Genomic DNA, 16,485 nt, shown 5'->3' with positions numbered 1-16,485 from the left:
CATTTCATGGTCATAAACATATACCATTGTAAAATAAAGAGAATAAAGATATATGTGTGCTTGGTGGGGTTTGTAGCTTAAAAAAAAATAAAGGAAAAGTATATCACTGGCATAGATTATTTTTAACAACTCAGTTTAAGTGCTAATGAAGGTTAGTCTTCCTAAAAATTCCTAGTGAAAGAAAACAAGAGGACGGTAACTACATGAGCTGTAGAATTTACTTGAGGTTGGCTGATTTGTATGTTTACCTTTTTTTAATGGGGAGAATTGAGATGTTAGTTTGTCAAAGAGAGAAATCACAGATTGCAGATGGGGAGAGAGACCCAGAGAGAGAGAGACTGACTAAAGTAAAATGGAGTGGTGGTGGGTATGGACCCTAGAACTCAAGTAGAGGAAGGAGAATGGTTCTTCCTCTACTTCACTGGTTCTCAGTGGGGGACGCTTGTGCCCTACATAGGACATTTGGCAGTGTCTGACAAGTCACAGCTGGGATTGGGTGGTGCTGTGGCACGTAGTGGGTAGAGGCCAGGGGTGCTGCTAAACATCCTACAATGCCCAGGGCAGGCCCTACACCAAAGAGTCATCCAGCCCAGGATGTCTATAGTGCCAAGGTTGAGAAACCCTGATCTGGCCGGGAGAGCAAAGAAATGTTAGGTGCAAGAGATTTAAACTAAAGAAGCTTGAACCCTATGGCCTTAATCTTATTAAAACAGAAAGCCACATGTTTGACAAGACTAACAATTCTGTTATTAACGTGAACCGAAAGTCAGAATTTGTTTAACAGTCTTGAGACCCCGGTTAGTCTCTTCATGGGTACAGGTAATAAAAGTATTTTGAAATTCCATTTTAAATTGCATGCATATGACCAATGAGCAAGTCAGCAAAAATGCTTTTGTCAACTTAAAAATAACACTGTAGCAGTAAACATTTCATTAACTTGATTTGGCAAACAATAATGCACATAGTTTTAAGATATAGCCCCCAATCTCTCATCCTGTTGGATTCTTAAAAGATTTCAAGGGTCATATTCTTCCAGGTCATTATTCTGTTTCTGGGGAATATCTATATTTTGCTAATCAAATTAAAGTAAAAAAGATCTGGTACACCAGAATGCAAAGATGAGTGGTAATTTCATTGTTTGTCAATACATGTTCATAATAAGCTTGTTTTTACTGTTGTTCTATTTCAACAGCTATAATAAACGAATAAAAACTAAAAGCATTGTTATGAGGTCTTTGATTTTAATCCAAACCATAATTTTTTTTTCTTTTTAGAAAGTCTGAAATTTCAATCTTCCAAGTTTCTCTTGTAAGAAAAACTGTTTTAAAAGCCATTCCTATTTTTTAGTTCAATTCTGCCTGGTAGCTAGATGGTACAAACAAACAAAATAATCCTTTCTGTTTGCTTCCTTGAAACATGGAAAAGTGGAATTGTCTAGATTAGCTCTTTTTACAGAAACACCTGTTACATACACACTTTAACTCCCACTAATGGCCAGTTGTTCATTCTTGGGACCAGTTCTTCCCCTCAGTAATTTGTGCCTTAGCCCTAAATCTGACAGGTGCCTTCATTTTCCCGGCTAAAAGCTTCTATCTTTGTTTCTATTAAAACTTGTCTCATAGTACCAAGTAATTGGAACTTTCTGTGTTTCCAAATTTTTGTATGGATTGTTAGAAATGTGGTGTAACTGTGATTATACCTTTAGCCCAGGTACATTTTCTCATGGACTATGAAGGAAAAATTAGCAGTGATTTTTTTTCTCAACAAATTCTTCAGTCTAACAGTGAGAATAACATTTACCTAAGGATTCACAGTTTACAGAGCATTTTCATATACATTATCTTGTTCGGATCTTGCAACAACTATATGATGTGAGTATTATTATTTATACTCTTGGAGATAAATGAACTGTCAATTTAAGTGAGGCTTATGGCTTGGAAGCTCACAAAGACCAAAGTGATCATCCGGAAATTAACAGCCAGGTGTTCTGGTTCCTGCCTTATGGGTTCCAGTCCTGAGTTCTGCTCTGCTTTCTCAGGGACTCCTGGCCATGTATCTAGGACTGTAGGCAATTAACTGGGGTAGGAGAGGGGCCAGAGGGGAGAAACGGGGAAATTCCCTAGACAAGAAGAGCATCTCTTCCTATCTAATAACCTATTTCTTCTGGAGCCCCAGTACTGCAGCACTTCTGTTTTGGCCAGTTTCTCCAGTTGACTCCAGCTTTCACCTCTATTCCTTGGTCCAAGCTGTGACCCTGTTCTCTTAGTCCGCCTGTTCCTGCATTTCCCTGTTCCTGCAAGGCACTCTGCCTTTATAATGAAACACTTTTTTAATTGTGGAATTGTTACATTCAAAGCAGATTTTTTAAAATATTCATCAGTTTATTCTCCTTAATACTTTTCCTGCAGAAAAACATCTAAGGTGCAAAGAGTAATGTAATCATGTTTTAATATACCAATATGTTATTGATATGTTAATATTAAAAGTTAGGCATTAAAGTGATAGAAAGGAAAGTGGAAATAAACTTTTACTTATTCAAATTGGTTTTAGCAAAACTCACATTATTCATAGTCAATGTTAAGATTTCAGGTAGATAAAGAAACTGGAGTAGTTCTTCCCTTAGTTCTAAAGCATCTGGTACCTTCTTGCTAGCAGAAGAATGAATCATGCCCAACAAGAGCAGTAATGCCAGTGTTTTGTTTCTGAATGTAATATTAAGAAGGCTGGGTCTTAAAATCTCATAAAATGATTATTTTTGCAATTCTTTATTTGCATTTGTATGTTTATGTGTGAGAAAGAGAAATATATTGAACTCATATTTTCTGAGTAGCTGTTATATGACAGATACTGTTTTAAGCCCTAGAAATACAGTGATGAACAAAACAGAAAGTTCCAGCCCTAATGACACATCCACTGGGAGGTGGGAGAAGGAGGTCAAAGAAGAGAGAAAGGCAAAGACAGAAATAGACACTGGGTTTCCATATCAGGACTTGAAACCACAACCGCGGCTGAACCATAGCATGTCAGAGAACTTAACATTGATCCATTGACCTACCTGCTCACTGTCCCACCAGAGTTACACTGAGAGCTGTTACCATCAGGGCTGGGGAGATAACAAGGTGAACACTGAGTATTCTACCACCTAATGCCGGCCACACCTCTCAACTGCAAATGAAATCAACAAATATTTAGTGAACACCTATTATGTGCTCCTGTAGGTTTTCGCTCCTAGCTACAATTAGGATTACAGCAGAACCTTTTAAAAATAACAATTTTTATACTCCACGTAAAACCAATTAAATCAGAATCTTGGGGATGATATCCTGGCATCAGTATTTCTCCAAAGCTTCCTGGTGTGATTCTGTTATACAGCCAGGGTTGAGAACCCATTTCCTATCAGGTGCCCAAAGGGAGAATAGAAGAAAAAAATAAGAAAAATCCACCCATGTTTGTAAAAGATAGTACCTTTCTGAAATCCCATAATAAATGTGGGGGAAGCAAACACTTATTTTTCCTGCATATTTTAATCCAATAAATAAATATTTGACTCCTTCTGTGAGTGGAAGGGAGTTGGAAAAAGTATAAAGCATGCCCTTTCCCTCAAGGAGCTTAAATTATGATTAGAAATAAAAGGCAGAGAGTCTAGAGAATTGAAAATGTTCAAGAAATATCTCCAAATGGCGAAAGGCACACATAATCTGGTCTATGAGTTCCCATGAGGACAAAGGACACTCCAGAGTTCAGAGCTCTTCTGAGGCAAAACCAAGAAAATCATTCACCCCCACATTAATGCTCAATAAAACATTAGTTTTGCAGCAGAAAACTCCCATTTACAGATAAGTAGCCCATGTCTTATTTAAAGAGAGGATGTTCTCATTAGAAATAAATGTAACCATTTCAAGTGGCTGATCCATCAATTTGTGAATTGTGATATCAACTTGCAGGGACACATGCCTCTCCAAAGGCTGAGAACAGTCAATGAATGTCCCAAGTGAGGTTTTTAGGAATAAATAGGAATTTATTGAAGAATATAATAATAATAATAAATAGGAATACATTTAGGAATATAATAATAATTGTTTCAAGAAATATTCCCATTGTTGAAGATATATGAAGTGATTTCATATATTATCTTATTTAATCCTCAACAAATATACATTATTGAGAAAATGAATCACGTGTCACTATTAAGTAACAAATTTAGGTTTTGAGCTTAAGTCTTCCAAGTCCATTGTTCTTTCAAATACCCAGTGGTTCTCAGTCTTAGTTACACATCAGAATATTCAGGGAACTTTTTCAAAATTGCCAGGGACCAGCTCACCAGTAGTTCTTACAGTAGGTGGAGGGAGCAGTGGGAGATGAAGATGGGGAGGGTGACAGGGAAATACCATAGGTGCTTCAAAAATACACATCGTTTCAGTGATCCTTATGGTTACCTCCTCTGCAGTGAATATTAGAATAGATTTGTCAATAGTTAAAAACTTGGTACATAGCTATGACAGTAGAGAATTTTTATGAAAAGATAAAATAAGAATAGCATGAGGGGGGCTTCCCTGGTGGTGCAGTGGTTAAGAATCTGCCTGCCAATGCAGGGGACACGGGTTCGAGCCCTGGGACGGGAAGATCCCACATGCCGTGGAGCAACTAAGCCCGTGCGCCACAACCACTGAGCCTGCGCTCTAGAGCCCGCCTGCCACAACTACTGAAGCCTGAGTGCCATGCTGAAGCCTGAGTGCCACAACTACTGAAGCCTGTGCACCTAGAGCCCGTACTCCGCAACAAGAGAAGCCACCACAATGAGAAGCCTGCACACCTCAATGAAGAGTAGCCCCTGCTCACCACAACTAGAGAAAGCCCGTGAGCAAAAACGAAGACCCAGCGCAGCCAAAATAAATAAATTAATTAATTTTTTAAAAAAAGAATAGCATAGAGGTAACAGAGTTTTGATATCTCATAAATACCAAATATCTGGTAACCTAACTCATAAATCACTCTCTTATTACACAAACCTTGTTAAAATGTAAATTAAATGTAATGTATCCTGAAGAAAATTGCTTTGAAAATGTAGGCTCAGGCTTTCCACATCACGAGTCAAGATCGAATTGAATAAAACTTTTCAGACCAGTCACTCCAGGCTCTTGCTAGACCATAGAGTTGAAACCAGTTAGTCTTGTATGGAAATTCAGAGTCATACTACATTACAGAAAGAGTATTTAATCCAAAAAAAGAGTGAGAGTATTTAATCTAAGCAAGATCTGTTTCTGTCTGAAAAATTACTTAATTCCATAAAATAATACTATTTGTAAAGTTTAAATCTATCCTAGATAGTCCTATTTTAGATCTGAAAGGGTTTTTTTAAATAATGTTTTCTATCATGGTAGCCTATTGGAAACATCTTTAAATTAGATAACTTTTAATCCCTTTTGCACATGTTTAAATGTATGTGTACCAACACAGTCTTTAAATGTATTCTCAAAATGGAGGAGAGAAGCTATATTTATATACATATCCAAAGAATGTTCTTCTTTTAATTAGGCATTTACCAACCACAGTTTCCAAGGGAAGTAGGATTTGTGGGTGGTACTACTTTTCTAGGGGAAAAGTGCAGCCTATTTACAGTTTTGTAGAGCTTAGTTCTCTTGTAGCTTGTATAGACCTTTTGTTATCCTCTTATTCCTTTCATGATGCCTTTTTTTTAATATTTAATTTTTTCTTTTATTTCTTTTATTTTTTTTTAATAAATTTATTTAGTTATTTTTGGCTCTGTTGGTCTTTGCTGCTGTGCACAGTCTTTCTTTAGTTGTGGCGAGCGGGGACTACTTTTCCTTGCGGTGCATGGGCTCCTCATTGCGGTGGCTTCTCTTGTTGCGGAGCATGGGCTCTAGGCACGCGGGCTTCCGTAGTTGTGGCACGTGGGCTCAGCAGTTGTGGCTCACAGCTCTAGAGGACAGGCTCAGTAGTTGTGGCGCACAGCCTTAGTTGCTCCACGGCACATGGGATCTTCCTGGACCAGGGCTCAAACCCGTGTTCCCTGCATTAACAAGCAGATTCTTAACCACTGCACCACCAGGGAAGCCCCATGATGCCTTTTGATCATATAACTTATTGAGATCTCTTTGGGCTAATTAAAGAGAGATGAAACTCAGTGTTGTTAATCTTCCTAATAATTACTTGGTATCGTATTTCCAGAAAAAGAAGCATTCTTTCTCCTACCGAAGGTGAGTTCATTTCGTCTGTAATCTGTATTCTCAATTCCATAACAGCTGATTTACTCTAGAACAGACAGCTTCAAGTTCGCCTTCTCACCTATATATCTTCAGCCTCCCCTTTTCTCTCCAACATCCACCCAACCTAAAACCATTGCTGACTTTTTCATCTTAACACTTGGGCTCTCACCACACAGGTCACCTCCAATATCCTTGTAGGCAAACCCAGTGGATACTTTCTACCTTTGTTTATCTTACTTCACCTTTTAAGAACATTTAACACTATAGACCACTCTGTCCATCTTGAATTAATTCTTCCCTTGCCTTCTGTGATTTCTTTTGCTCCTGCTTTCTCCCTACTCCTATGTTTGCTTTTTCTCAAGCCCCTTTGATGGCTCATCTTCTGTCCATCTCATAAATGTCTATACTTCCCAGGGTTTTATTCCCAACTCTCTTACTCTTCATTTTGTCCTTGGATAATTTTGTTCATCTTTGGCTTCAGCCAGTGGTACGTTAGAGCCAGTTCCTAAGAACCAGTTGTGCACATCTCTTCTCAACTTTTTGTTCAGTGATCATCATCTTGGTAGCTTGAAATTGGCCAAGGTGGGAGTATGTATGCCACAGAAATAGGCAAATGCTACAAATCGGGCAGGGGGGGATTTTTGTTTTATTTTCTGAGAGCTAGTTTAATAGCACACCACTGGCTTCAGCAATGATGTATATGCTGCCAATTTCCAAACCTGTGTCTCACACTTTCTGAGCTCTAGCCATTATTTCCAGCTGATTTCTGGCCAGCTCTCTTGAATGCCCAAATGGAACTCATTATCTCCCAAACCAGCACTCTCCTGCACTAGTCCATGCTTTGGCTAACAGCCCCACCATTCTCCTATCATCCTTGCAGAAAGCCAAAACTTCTCTCTCCCTAAACCACCGCATCTAATTGATTGGTATGTATATATCTCCACCATATTTCACAAAAGATTTAAGTTAGCTCAACAATATACATAGTAGGGCAGGACAGAATAATTTCTCCCACAGTGTTAGTAAAGGAGGGGATCTGGGCAAAAGAGAACTAAGCATAAGAAAAATAGATGAACTCAGAAGTGAGATAGGTACACAAAACACATGCCATGGAGTCCAGCCAGCTACATCCTGCCAGTTAGTTCAACATCCTGAATTGCTCTGGATTCTTCTTTGCCAGCAAGGCAATATCACAGCCTCCGTATTCACCCTCCCTGCCCCCGGACTTACTGCTTTCCCAGCCTCCCATTCACTTCCCACAATGCTTTCAGAGAAATGATTCTTAAAATCAAATCTGATTCTAACACAAAACCTTTCCCATCAGCTTAGAAACTTTCAGTAGTTCTACACTGCCTTTGGAACAAAGTCCAAACACACACCCAGAGGAAACCTCCACCAGAAGATTTTTGGTTCGTCCTTTAAGGTTTTTCTCAGATATCACTCCTCTGTGAAGCCTTCCCTGGCTCCCATAGGCCCTTCTTCCACTGTATAATGTATAATGTATATCTATATTATATAATAATATGACTTGATCAAATATATATACATTTGATTCAATTTACAGTTGTTGAATGCCACTTTATGCCATATTTAGTATTGAGAATACAGAGTAAGACAGCCCTTGTTTTTTAAGGACCTCTAGTTGAGAAAACATATTTAAGCAAATTATAGAAAGTGTGGTAAGTTCTGCACTGTAGAAGAGAAGCAAGCTACAGAAGTAACAGGGAGGAAGAACAGGAACACTGTCTCGTAGCACATATTACCATCTTCTGTGATTATTACTTGTGTTTCCCACTGGAATGGGAGACATGTATATCCCATGCACCACAGTGGGAAGTACAGAGTAGGTGTGCAGTGGTAGGTGTATGTTGGATGGATGGATGGATAGGTGAATGAAAGAAAATTGCAACAACTGCCCAAAATTATTTAGAAGATGATCAACAAATTCCAGTGATCCTTACTCTCTTTGTCATCTATTACCAACTTTATTTAGAGTTGGGTGAATGGGGGTGTATGAATATGAGAATGTGTATATCCTTACACTGTATAGGATAAATCCTTGCCATGGGAACTTCTTTTTGTGGTTCAACCAGTTTTGAATCTGTTAGCCTTCGGGGAGGAGCTCAGGGTCCAGCCGTTTCAGTCAGCCCTTTGCTAAATACATCCAAGAAGTCTGTCACTTGATGGTTCATTTGCTTTACAGTTTGCCAGAAGCTCAGGCAAAAGGTCCCAATGAAAAGATCTCTGTGTTTCTGTGGTCTCTTGCTCGGTGAGGGGAGAATCCCCAGGCCGTCATCCCATCACTAAACAATACATCCAGTTAATCTTACTAGATTAAAACAAAAAAAAGTCCCACACCATTCTAAAAGTTAATAGTTCAGTTTCACCCATAGTCTTATTCCCTCTAATCTCTGAAGGCCTCTGTTCATGCTAACATAAAAGTGTCTAGACTCTAGAACAGTGGTTCTCAGTCCTGGCTTTAAAAAAAGGGAGGGCAATACCCAGCTCCACCTCCAGAGAGTTACTGACCTGCAGCAGGGCCCAGTCATCAGTATTTTTTGAAAGTACCCAAGTTGATTTTAATGTTTAACCAGGATTTGACCTACAGTTCAGGCCAGAAAACCTTACACTTAGCCTGGAATTTACTTCACGTGACTGCCTCCTTCTTATCCTTCAGGTCTCTACCTAAATGTCAGCTTTTCAGTGGGCCGTCCCCATTACCCTGTGGCTCAGAGCACTTACACCATAATCTGAAAATAACTTCTGTATTTATGGATTTTCTTGTTTATTATCTGTCTTCTTACTAGGTTAGGAACTTCATGAGATATTTATTGGCATCTACTATTAGAAGAGTCACAGCTCGCCTTCAGTAGATGTTTTAAGTTGCAGTGCCAAAGATTGCCTACCCTTACCACTTCTTTACAAGAGAAAAACGAAACGCCTTTTTATTCACTAAGTAATATACAGTAAGTCCCCTATATACGAACCTACAAGTTGTGAACTTTCAAAGTTGTGAACGTGCATCTGGTTCCAGCAAGAAACCAGAACGTTTGCCATCACTATCAGACGTGCGTGAAATTGCAGCTTGCCCTCGGTCTCCTATTGCTGGCGATCCTTTAGCTCTACCATCTCCCACCTCCTCTCCCTCCTCCAGTCAGTAACTCTTCTTGCCTGTTCACTTGATGCCAGCCCCTGTATGCCAGCTGTTATACTGTACTACTGTACTATAAGATTTAAATGTTTTCTTTACTTTTTGTGTTTGTCTGTTTTTAATGTATTATTTGTGTGAAAAGTATTATAAACCTATTACAGTGCAGTACTTTATAGCCGACTGTGTTAGTTGGGTACCTAGGCTAACTTTGTTGGACTTATGAACAAATAGGACTTATGAACGCCTCTTGGAATGGAACGTGTTCTTATGTAGGGGACTTACTGTATCCTTGTGAAAAATTCAAGCAACACTGCTAAAAGTGAAACTTTTAACCCCCATTCTTCAGGAGTAACCGTTGTTTATAGTTTAGTGTTTATCATTTAAAGTATTTTACAGTATGTACACAGATAATATACAGGCTGAATAAAACAGAATTGAACACTTTCAAAAACGTATTACTCAGTAACTATGATGTATATAAACTTGCAGTTAAAGCTTGGAGTTGCCCTTTGGCAAGACACCTGTAAGGGTAACTTGACAATTTAGTGCAAACTACATTTTCGTAAAAAATCCTAGTTACTGAGTGATAAATTTCTGAAAGTGTTCAATTGCTTTTGAATCACCCTGTATTTTACACACACACACACACACACATACACATACACACTTCCTGAAAATGGGTTCTTATTGTACCTACTATTAATGAAGATTATTTTACAAGTTAGTTCTCCCAAAATTGAGGCTTAGATTTAAATTGTTTTAAGGGATGATACGTTTGGTAGTACCTTCTCACTTTATCACAGTTGAGCTCTTTGGAAACATACTAGTTCAGGGATCAGTGAACTATGCAGGCCAAAGCTAACCATTCACCTGTGTTTATAAATAACAAGCTATGCTCATTCATTTACCTATTGTCTATAGCTGCTTCTGTGCTGTAATGGTAGAGGTGAGCAGTTGCGACAGAAAACATATAGCCCACAAAATCTAAAATATTTACTATCTGGTTCTTGGGGGGGAAAGTTGGCTGACTTCTGCCCTAGTTGATCAGAAAGATTATACAATCAGTAAGCAATCAGAATAAACCACATGAGCCCAGTGTATAAAAATGTGTTGATGATGGGAGTTCCCTGGCCATCCAGTGGTTGAGACTTCTCCCTCCAATGCAGGGAGTGCAGTTTCGATCCCTGGTCGGGGAGCTGGGATGCCACATACCTTGGGGCCAGAGGACAAAGACGTAGGACGGAGGCAATGTTGTGACAAATTCAATAAAGACTTTAAAAATGGCCCACATCAAAAAAATCTTTAAAAAAAAATGTGTTGATTGTTCTGGAGTTTTACATTTCTAGCTAAAGAAAGAGTGGACTGTTATGTCTGTTCGCTTTTTTAGCAAGGAAATCTGCCAGAGCATTCGTGAGCGATAGGATAGGAAAGGAGTGGAGAGGCATGTTGCATCTAGCTGGGTCCCGTCTTCCTGTCGGGCAGGTCACATATTCTCCCTTTCTATTCTCTCCCTTACCAAGGGGAGCAGTACTTGTTACAGAGGTGGCCAGGGTTTTCAGAATACCTGTAGGATGGATCCTTTGAATTTAAACCAGTCTGCCCTGTCTCTGCAGCCAAGCTTCATAAATTATTTGGCTGAACAATTAAAGGGCTGTGCGCTTTGTTGAATGCTGCTCCAGGTCCAATGGGGTGACCCCCTGCCCCAGCCACTCAGCATGCAAGGTAAGGGACCCCTCACGGTGTCAGCTGTGAGGGAAGCTCTACAGGGCCTTTGGTTTTCATCTCCGCTGGACTTGGCTATTTTCCCCAATCCCAAGTTTTGTTGGAAATGCCCCTCTTTGGAGATTCGATCAAAAATCTTGCAGTGATGAGTCTTTAAATGTTTGCATTGGCCAGCTTGGAAATGGTGCCATGACAGGTGGAAAGCATTATGGCAGGACAGGCTTACCAGGAGCCAGCCACCTCCTCTTTGCCTTGGATTGGTCTCTAATGAGTCTCTCATTGGTCTGTTTGGACTGGTGGTATGTGAACTCACAAACTGATAACTCTTGACTAAATCATGTACATACTGGCCCTGCATTTGGTTTCAAGTTAGGGTTACAACATCCATCTTAAATTTGAATTATTTGGAGGCTAGAGTACCCTTTTTGTACCCATTTTTCTTGTTTTGCATCCCTTGTGACTCTTCTTTATTGTTCAGTTCATTGCCTCTACAGAAAAATAGGTGTTAATGCATTATATCCCCTAACGAGTATTTGCTTTTATGCTTCTGTGATTTAGACTAGAGTGTCCCTATAACCTCAGTTATGAACATTCACATTTTCTAGAACCAACATTTCCTACCTGCCACTTTTTTCTGCTTTAACAAGATTTGTACATAGCTACACACTCTTTCAGTAATGCAGTGTGGGGATGGAGATAGCCAAATATTTGAATGACCTGTATAGCTGAGAATAAATAAAGCTGACTTATACAACTAAATGTTTATCTGCCCATTGTATGGGTGTGATTGGCCTGAATTTTTAATGATGAAATTACAGAACTGGAAGGGACCTTGATGATCATCTACTTGTACAGATGTGGAAAGGGCCTATAGACCTGGAGTGACTTGTCCAAAATGATGAAGCCTAGTCCTTGAGGCATCAGACCAGATGGCATAACCTATAGTTATACATCCCCCCCATAAGACTTCCCCTTGGGGACTTCCCTGGTGGTCCAGTGGCTAAGGCTCCACACTCCCAATGCAGGGGGCCCAGGTTCGATCCCTGGTCAGGGAACTAGATCCCACATGCCGCATGTAAGAGCCCACATGCCACAACTAAGAGTTCGCATGCCACAACTAAGAAAAAAGTTCCCACATGCTGTGAGGAAGATCCCGAATGAGGCAACGAAGATCCCCTGTGCCGCAACTAAGACCCAGCACAGCCAAAAAAATAAATATTAAAAAAAAAAAAGACTTCCCCTTTAAAGCATGATTTAAACAAAAGGAAATGCCAGAAGCTTTAGTTTGGGTTCATATTGCTCTCTGTGATGAGTATGTGTGTGTTCTAAGGCTCTGTCTGCTGTCTGCAAATCAGACATTCTTGCTAGGTTGCATCAGAGTCCAGGCGGCATGATTGATGAAGAAAGGGCAAAGGAGGGATGATGTAATGGCTCATGCAGCATTTACCTGTGAATTATCTCTAGCTGTGTACTGCTCCGCGTCTGTGTGACTCGTACTGAGGCACCGCCATCCTTGTTACTCAGCACTGTAGCCTTACACTTATCTCACCCTATGTTTCTCTCCTTTTCTTGCCAAATCTGATTAGAAGCACTTTTGTTTTGAGCCCATGTTTATGAAGCCATAAGCGGACTTTGTACCGATGACCATGTGGAGAAAATAAAAGAATGTTAGAATAGGAAAATTATTTATTGACTTGGTCAAATCACCTTGATATCTCTCTCAACTTGGTTCATTAAATACTGACACAGTACTTACTATGTGCACCATAATGTCGACTCTGATAGTTTTCTTCCTTACGTGGTTATTTTATTTTGTCTCTCAGTTTCAGTTCAACAAATTCACAGCAAACAAACCTATAGCAAGTGCCTACCTGTGTCAGTGACACATGCATACTTTACACTTTTTCTTGTAGACCTCAAAGCAGTTACTACTTGTACCCATTTTAGAGGTGAGGACACTGGTCCAGTTCACCTAACTAATATGTGGTGGAATTGGGATTGGAATCCTGGTCTCTTGGCACCAAGTACAGTACATTTTCCACTACATCACAAATGTCTTTGATTTATGTAATCAAAAAGTTTTTTGCAAGAAAAAAGTCCAGTTCTCTCTAGTTGATATTCATACTTGATTTAGTATCTGCCTCTGTTCTTTATCCTTGGGATACTATAAGTCAAGAGAATAGGCCTATGTATATTTATTGAAACAACCACTCAGATTCTTTGGTGGAGTTGTATCATACAAACACTAAATTTGCATGAATTCAACTACACCTGCTCAGCAAATGAACATAAAAAGAGGAGAAATAATAATTTACATTGTGCAGACAAGTCTACTCAGGTTATAAGTTATAGTCAATGAGTCTATGTGCAGGACTGAACCTGAAATGTATATTGTTTTTTCTCAGTCCACGTCTGTTCCCATGTTGTCTCTCAGGGTGAGTATCTTGCCATGCTCAGTGTCCTGTTTTGTATAACCTGCACCTCAAATACAAGCCAACTATTCCAAAGACATAGTCATGTTTAGCAATGCAGGAAGAAAAACCTGCCTGGGTTGGGCCTACTGAGAGACAGTATGTTGGCTTCCAGCATGGGGCCTTCCTAGGGGATTTTCAAGGTAATTTTGACACAACTATTTTTTTTTTCTTACATATTCTTTAAAAAACCTAAATCCCAAGTAAAATGCAACTCCTCTAGGTTGACATTGGCTTGTGTATAATTAGGCAGGGAATTTTTGTTTAGGTTGAACTGAAACTGTCTTGGGCTCAACAACATTGTACATATTGGTGGCTAAGCATATCTTTCATTTTCTGTGTGTTGTGCTAGGTTGGGAGGATTAATACCAAGCAGATCAGATGCTCACTATGTCCATAAGAGAATTGTGTTGTCAAGAGAATTGTGTTGTCGCTGACACCAAGGGAGGAGAATCAGTGGAAGGAAAAGTGTGATGGGGTCACTCAACAGATTGGTGGAGAGAGAGAGAGGACTAAGAAAACACTACTGAATTTAGCCACTGGTGACCTTTGAGAGAACTGTTGTGATCAAAACCATAAGGTCAGAAGCAAGATACAAGGAGTTAAACATCATCTAATATTAGGTCAGAGTAGTCAGCAGGATATCACAATTCCAAGAATGGCTCAACAGGAAGACAGGGCATGGGGTCACAGAATTCAGGTCTGAGGACCAGGGCTGGGTGACAGTAGTACCTTTTAAAAGGTAGGATTTGGAGGTTAAAAGCAGAAGTACATAGTGTCCTCAAGAAGAATTTTGGCTTCTGAGCTTATCTGAGAGTCCCCCTGTGGTGCTGGTGGGCAAGAGACAGCATCTGAGGAAGTAGAGCCAGGAAGTCATTGGTGTCTCTTGACAAACAGGTTCTCATAGCCTCGTACCCGTTGCAGATAGATTTCACACAATTGCTTTTCTAAGTAGTTAGGTTCCAATTTGCTTGCAGTTTGGGAAATCAAAGCTGGCTCTGCAAGGCTCTCATTGAGTTAGGGAAAAGAGTGCCAGAATGCAGCATACATAACTGGAGAGCCAGTAAAGGTTCAACTCTCATGAATAGAAAACCAACTCATTCATAATACCAAACCTCATCATATTCAAGGAAGTGAAGTTAAAACCAGGGCACCTCCCTTTCTTTCCTGTGTTTGTGTAGCTAATAGCACCTTGCATTGTTAAAAGTGAAATCTTGTTGATCATTTTCTTTCTCTCAGATTGCTCACTTTGTATTTTTGACTCACTATTCAGTGTGGACTACAGGAGAATGCTTGACTACAGCCCCTAAGGAATAAGGTCCCTTGGGAAAGTTGAAGCTGGGAGGCTGGGATGCCCCAATTAGGACAGGGTCTCAGTGGGGCCCCTCTACCCCCACTGTATGTGTATAAGAATCCCCTTGGGTGCTTATTAAAAAGGTAGATTCCAGGGCCTCACTCTGGACCAACCAAATATAAATCCATGATCAGATGTGGCACAAGAATATGCATATTAATAAGTGCACCTGAGGATTCTTATGAAGCCTAAAATTTAAGAACCACTGGTCTAGGAAATGTGTGTGTGGTATAATAAACCAAATTCTAGAAAAATAACAGTTTAACAAACAGAATTCTCATTATGCTAAAGTTAAATTTTATTAATATAAAAATATGCCCAGGCATATTTGTTTTAATGAGAATTATAAACCTCTTTGAAACTCCTAGGAGAAAAATTTTAATACAAAGTACATGCAAAATGTTAGCAGTAGTAATAAGTTAAACACACTTGGGTATGAGGAAAAGGAGGTTGTTATGAATTCAGAAAGGCTGTATGTTTTGTGAAATTTCTATCATTTCCCAGGAAGGGGAAGAGGTGAAAGGAGGGAAGAACACAGGGAGAAGCTTTCCTTAGCTTTGAAGATCCTAATTCTTTGTTCTTCTTGCCTCCAAAATGCAGCTGCTTCCTACTCACAGTCCTTTTTCCACAGGCCAGCTGTGTTCCATTCATTCCCACCTTCACCACTGCTTTTTCAACCCTGACACACCAGAACTAGAATGGAGAATAGTAGAAAAGAAAAAAGCAATTTGATACGAAATAGAATTGAAGTGTATAGAAAAGAGGGAAGCAAGTTTCCTAGTTTCTAAAAAGACCTAAAATCTTAAACCAGAAAGCCCTTAGACATAGCTCTTTTGGTAAAACCATTTGGTGTGGTTATAAACTGTGTGGGATGTAGGCATATTGAGGAAGTGCTAGGGGTAGGGGCAGTAAGAGAGGCTGCCTCCAATTCCACTGCCCCTATTGAGATAACCTCAGGAACTAACCCGAACTAATCTCTTCCTCAGCCCTCATCTGTTCTTTGACTCTTATTTAAATTTTGTTTTTGTTGTCTTTGATTGTTACCTTTGTATAACTCATTTCCTTAAATAATCTGTAAATTTCTTCAAGTTATGTACTTCCCTTGAGAACATTCATTGGCATATTTCTTTCCTCCTTCCCCATAATCATCAACACTACTACCCACAGATTGATCAATTTGAGTCCCTCCTTTCACCCCTTTTCAGGAGGTGATCATCTGTAATTTTCTGCTCTAAAGCCTCCTTAAAAAAAATATTTCTTCTACATAGTCATGGAATCCATCATTCAAATTCCAGACATTTTAGTTTTACCCTTTTAATTTTATATTATTAAAACTTAGCTTTGGAACGATGAGAATTCAGCTTGTTTATTTTATAACTTCTCTTCCCATAAGAAAATTCCAACTTGAGATTCACTCAGCCCTTAGCATAGTAACTCCTAGAATTTGCTCCTTAAGTGAAGAAATCAAAGCTAAGAACAAATGTTACTGACTCTGTTTTGAATCAGATAACCAAATTAATAATTGCAGCATGTCAGCCAAAGTAAGCAAGCATTCTTGAT

The 16,485-nt window shown here is 39.4% G+C and overlaps 2 protein-coding genes across 5 annotated transcripts in view; one reads left to right on the top strand and one right to left on the bottom strand.

The window, feature by feature from the left end:
* Window positions 1-16,485, top strand: part of CMSS1 (cms1 ribosomal small subunit homolog) — a 382,923-nt gene that overhangs the window by 189,798 nt on the left and 176,640 nt on the right. The gene's annotated exons all lie outside the window — the stretch shown is intronic.
* The window catches only part of FILIP1L (filamin A interacting protein 1 like), a 224,398-nt gene that overhangs the window by 179,057 nt on the left and 28,856 nt on the right, over window positions 1-16,485 (bottom strand). Inside the window, exon 1 of one of the 2 annotated variants that reach the window (XM_067739116.1) lies at window positions 12,548-12,563. The exons of the other annotated variant lie outside the window; for it this stretch is intronic. The gene's annotated coding sequence lies outside the window, so the exon portion shown is untranslated. Of the gene's footprint in view, window positions 1-12,547; window positions 12,564-16,485 lie in introns of those variants that run through there. 2 annotated transcript variants of the gene reach the window in all.

The sequence above is a fragment of the Pseudorca crassidens genome, chromosome 5 (genome assembly GCF_039906515.1).
Source record: "Pseudorca crassidens isolate mPseCra1 chromosome 5, mPseCra1.hap1, whole genome shotgun sequence".
In the NCBI taxonomy this organism is placed as follows: Eukaryota; Metazoa; Chordata; class Mammalia; order Artiodactyla; family Delphinidae; genus Pseudorca; species Pseudorca crassidens.
The sequence above is the reverse complement of the archived record's forward strand: the minus strand, read 5'-3'. Positions and strand labels throughout refer to the sequence as shown.